Genomic DNA, 6,000 nt, shown 5'->3' with positions numbered 1-6,000 from the left:
TCATAAACACACACCTCCATCTCACCGGCACAAAATCGAACAATGCCGATTGATAAAAGCTCCGGAAATCAACCGCCGATCGGTGGTTCCGGCGAGTGTAGCAACTCGAAGTTGGATTTCAACTCGCTTGTGAGTGTAGACATGAATCAATTCACTCAGTCGGAGCTCTACTCGCTTTCTCTGTCCACCACCGACGAACCTTCTGACCCACCGGAAAATGACGTCACAACCAACGTCATCAAGTCCAGCCACAAGCCTACGTGTCCAATCTTCACCTCCACCAACAGTCCTCGCCGAATATTCGCATTCTCTCACCGGCGCCGACCTTCCGACTCCGATTCCGATGATGACGACGTCGCGAAGGTGGCGGAAAACGAATCGATTTTAAATTCGATTCATAAATCAATCGCCGGCGGTGACACGGCGGCGCTGCCGGCGGCTCTGCCGGAGCCGCAGGTGGGTTGTTAGGATTAAACGCACACACGAAACTGAACACGACACGAAAGCAATAAACGAACACGAGGATTTAACGTGGTTCGGTCTAAACTGACCTACGTCCACGGGTGGCAACTAGGTATTTCTTTATTGAGTGACCAAATATTACAAGTACATAATGTTGTTTATATAGAGACTGAACTAGGGTTAGTAAATTATTATGCAAGAAATCTAAACCGGGCCGGGCTTGGGCCCGACCGCCCACACCCGTCTCCTCTTTTGACTTCATATAATAAACCGGGCCAACAAGGCCTACGAACCCAACAATCTCCCACTCGGAGGCCTTGAGTACTCTCGTCTGCACTCCTGATTGTACTTCTGTAATCTGAACATTAAACTTCTTCTAGTTGCCACCGCCTTCTCATCAATTAACCTGAAGGCCCGTTGAAGCTCCCCGGAGCTCCAACACGTCAGTCACGGCTAAAACTGCCCCTGACCCGTTCTCTGTCCCTACCAGCTCCCACAAACTACCGGATCCCGAGATACTCTGAGAACAAACACTCTCCATATTCAGCAAGTAATTCATTGGAGAGACTTTTACAGCTGGAATACTGGTTTTCTTAATCCACTGTTGACATGGAACTGTAACTGAAACACGACCTGTGCTCCCACTGTCACGATGTCCCCCAACTGATTTAACCTTCCTAGCTCGTTCATCCTGAATCTTCACTTTGGCTCTGGGTTTGTTACTTGCAAAACGAACCTTCTTCTGCCCACGAGATTCTGTGAACCGGATTTTGTCTTTCACTAAAACTGGATCCACTCCTTTCGATGACATATCGACCATATACAACGAACCCATTTTCTTGCCACGAGCAACAACGAGATTCCCTTTGACTACTTTCCACTGCCCATTCCCGAACTTAACATCGTGCCCTTGGTCATCAACTGCCCAACTGATATCAAACGTTTCTTCAAACTTGGAATAACCCTCACGTCTTTCAAAGTCCAAGAAGTACCGGCTGAAGTTATCAAATCAACGTCTCCCATACCCGTAACCTCTAAAATATCATCATTCGCTAGTCGAACCTTTCCAAAATCCCCAAATTTAAGATTCTTCATCGTTTCACTACAGTGAGTGGCATGAAACGATGCACCAGAATCCATCACCCAAGCATCAACGCTACTCTCAACACTACAAACCAAAGCCTCATCACTACTGACCCCGTCATTTGTGTCGTCTTCTGTAACGTTCACCTCTTTCTTACCATTCGGACACTGATTCCTGAAGTGTCCTTTCTCTTTACAACCCCAACATTCAATATCCTTACGAGTCTTAGATTGACTCCTCTTCCTGCTCCCTCTGCCTCGTTGTTTTCCCCTACCTCTACCTTCTGTGACTAGCATATTGCCTGATGATTCACCTGAACTTCTGCGTCTTGAATCTTCTCCCAGAATCAGATCTCGAATCCCATCGAAAGTAATATTTGTAGACGAACTACAAACTGCAGTCACTGTTTGCGACCAACTGTCGGGCAAAGAGAATAATAACAAGAGGCCTTGAACTTCATCATCAAACTTAATGTCAACTGACACTAAGCGGGACAAGATCGAATTAAGATTATTGATATGAGTTGTAACTGACCCACCCTCTTTCATTCTTGTTGTCACTAGCTCTCGGATAAGATAGACTTTATTCGCTGCCGAAGGCTTCTCATACATGTTGGATAGTGCGTCCATCATACCACGGGCTGTGGTTTCTTTCATGACGTTAAACGCCACATCTTCCGACAACGACAATGTAATACAAGCCCTAGCTTTCTTGTCTAACTTCTTCCAATCTGCTTCTGACATCTTTTCTGGTTTTTCATCCTCAAACACTACATCCAAGTCTTTCTGACAAAGTAGTGCCTCAATCTGCATCTTCCACCAACCAAACTTCTGTCCATCAAACTTCTGTATCGAAACCTTTCCGTCTTCTGCCATAACAATGACTAAAACGAAAAACTGGATAAAAAAAACAGAGACAGACACAGCAACACGAGCCTGAACTTAACGATTGTTCTACTGAACTCTGTTAAAAAAATCAACCTATTTTAAACGTGCAGCGGAAATACGAACTGTAAATCAGAAAACAAAAACTTTAACCGAAACGATAAAACCTGACAAACGCGGTTGGCACTGGTTCTCCGTTTCTTTAAACGACTTCTTCTGATTGACAACGGTTCTTCAATAAAAATAGGATCTTGATTCAACTATTCTTGGCTCGTATTTTGCAACTATGATATTGACCCAATATTATTTATGGGCTAAACTACCCAAAACTTTGGTCCACACAATTAATCAAATTAGGGCCTGCTGCCCTTATAATTTAAAAGCCCAAAAAAAAACTGATCTGGTCTAACTCCTAAGCCCAAACACAACTTCAATTGAACGTGGCTAAATGAAAATAAATATGTGGTTCAAACAAAAAAAACTAGGTCAACACTTATCTTGATGGCGGCTGTGAACACTATGGTATTTCACCAAACTCAATTGTTTATTCTTGTTCACGAACACACTGCTCCTGCCCTAAACCTGACCAGACGGTCCTCAGATCTCAGGCGAGCGTAGTGTATGACTGCTTCCAAACAGAACCAACAAAAAACGCAGATCGCGCGGGCTGGGTTTAGTAGCTGCGAAACGACGGCGGAAACCCTAACGGCGATCGGAAAACCGTAGGCGGCGGCAGAACCCTAGCGCAGTAGGGTGGCGGCGGCTGGATGCTTTGGCGGCTACTCGGCTGGTTCAACGTGTTCTTCGCGTGATCTGAACCTAAGCTCTAGATACCACTTGTTGGGATTAAACGCACACACGAAACTGAACACGACACGAAAGCAATAAACGAACACGAGGATTTAACGTGGTTCGGTCTAAACTGACCTACGTCCACGGGTGGCAACTAGGTATTTCTTTATTGAGTGACCAAATATTACAAGTACATAATGTTGTTTATATAGAGACTGAACTAGGGTTAGTAAATTATTATGCAAGAAATCTAAACTGGGCCGGGCTTGGGCCCGACCGCCCACACCCGTCTCCTCTTTTGACTTCATATAATAAACCGGGCCAACAAGGCCTACGAACCCAACATGGGTGACCGTCCGAAGAGGAAACGGAAGTGGAAAGCGGAAAATGGGAATGAGTTTGAGGGTAATTAAGGTGCAGGGTGTTGTGATTGATTTGAAATATTTGGCGCGCGATGGTGACGGTGTGTTTGCCGCGGAATTAAACAAGAGGACAGTGGGTATGATTGCGGAAGAAGAGTTTCTGGGGGTTATAAGGAGTTTCGATGGGCGTTGGGGAAGTAACCGGAGACGGAGGAAGTTTGTTGATGCGGGATCCATCGCGAAGATGTTGCCGGTGAATTGGAAGGTATTGTTGTCGTTGCGCCCTCGGGCTAGACAGTCGTCATTGTATTGTCGGGAATTTATCAGGTGCTTAATGACTATTTTACCCTTACTTTTCTTTCATTGTCGTTAGTAGTTGAATAATTTTTAAAACGTTGAGGGGCCACCTATGAGAGCTATGGGTAATATGCCCGTTAGCTCTAATGAGTAAATAAGATATTATTGGCTGGTAAGAGGGTCGGATGTTTAGGTATGATTTGATGGAGAGTTGTAAGATGAAATCAATTTGTTTTGCGCGCGTTTTTAGTTTGGTATAAGTTACTTTGCTAATGACCATATTACCCGTGTCAACTTATTTTTTCTATTGAGTTTTGTGTGTTATTCATTGTTGGTGGTAGCAATGAAATATCTTCAAAAAATTAGTGTCTTGTATACGTGGTTAGTTAAGTTCGTTAGGGTGAGAGTAATCTAGGGCATGCGGGTAATATACCCTTGAGTTCAGACGTGCAAAGCAGATATTATTGGTTGGTATGAGGGTTGGATGTTACAGTATGATTTTTCGGAGAGTTGTACGATAAAACAGAAAACTAAACATTATATTAGTAATCAAACCATTTACATGAACGCTAACTCTTGGAATTTTTATTAAAAGAATGTGGTTTAAAGGGTTTGGATGCGTGATAGGAAACTGATTAGTTCGCGCTTTTAGTTGGTAAATAATAAGTTACATAACAAGTTATGAGCTAACAATGTATAAACATGTCTTGCTAGGTTACATGATCACATAATTTTATGTAAGATGTATCTTCTCGTGTATATTTTTGTTGTTGTGTGTCTAATATTCTTGCTTTCTTGATATTATCAGCCCGTCGAAGGAGTCCTTTAAGTCATGCAAACAAGTTGCATTCTACTTACAATCTCTGTTTGCAACAAAAAATGCAAACAGTCCGGAAGAAGGAGCCATTATGCTGGTGGAGCCTAACTGCAAAGTGGATCTTGAATATGTAAGTATATTTACATGATCAGCATGTTGAATTCTGTTGGTTTAAACACTAACTCTTGCACCGTCTTATAATGTTTTGCAGGTAGCTAGGGTTCATAGATCATCTAAACCTGCTTCAAAAAATGTTTTGCAGGTAGCTAAGGTAATCGATACACTCTAAATTATACATGTTTTTATACTCGTGTTAGGGGACGTTTTTGTTTGTTTGTTTTTTTGTTTTTGTTTTTTACTTTTTTTACAAGTTTAGGGACTTTAATACACCAAAACTAGGTTAAGGGACGTTTTGCTTAAATGAGCAAGTATGTTGGTTCTTTTATAGTTTTATTAATGATATTTATCCATCAAATATTTGTTTAGCTAATAGCTATAGTAAGAAGTTTCTGGAAGCTTCGTCACTAAAAGATCACCCGCTCGAGTCACATTGTAACTTATTTATAAAAGCCGTATTAAAAAGTAACAGCTTTACCCTCATTAGGAAACCGGAAAGAAGCTGAAATATATCCCTGTGAACGGAGAAGGATCGTCGTCAAGTACTGACGACAACTAATGCGTTTTTGACCTAATGCCACCACCTCTTATCGAGCCTAAGGTAACTATATGTTTCCATACGCACGTTTTTCTTACCACATTAGGAAATAGTCGATAAGGATCAAGATTTTAGTACTAACACGAGTTTAAACAAAATATCATGGTTTCTTTATCTTGCAGTTTTTTTCAAGAAATCTACTGAAGATACCATTTTGGTGGTTGGTTATTCATCTAAATGTGCAGTTTGTGTTACTCCTATAGCTTATACTTTTGTTAGACAAAGTTACAAAAGTTTTCTTTTTAGTTTGATGTTTTGGTCAACCGGCCTTATAGAATTATATACTTATATGGTATATGCGTGTGTGAACTACGTGTAGTCTAGCATGTACTCTTGTTTAGTTTCGTTTCGATATCGAAACCGCTTTCTTTTGCTTGTTTTATTTATATGCACATTTTAATTTCAATAATGTTTAGATGTTGTTGTGGTATATATGTGTTTAATGCATGCTTAAAGTCGATGATGAAGGCGCGAATGCCTTTGTTTGTGGCCTAGTGTATAGGGCATGGTGACCTTAAGTGGTTGTTACATTATGCTTGTCACTTGGATTTGGTGTTTGGTCACAATTTAAACCTAGTTTTTTAAGT

This window comes from Bidens hawaiensis, unplaced genomic scaffold (genome assembly GCF_021521415.1).
Source record: "Bidens hawaiensis isolate Kalapana, Puna unplaced genomic scaffold, B.hawaiensis_p1.1 tig00014466_1, whole genome shotgun sequence".
In the NCBI taxonomy this organism is placed as follows: domain Eukaryota; kingdom Viridiplantae; phylum Streptophyta; class Magnoliopsida; order Asterales; family Asteraceae; genus Bidens; species Bidens hawaiensis.
The sequence above is the reverse complement of the archived record's forward strand: the minus strand, read 5'-3'. Positions refer to the sequence as shown.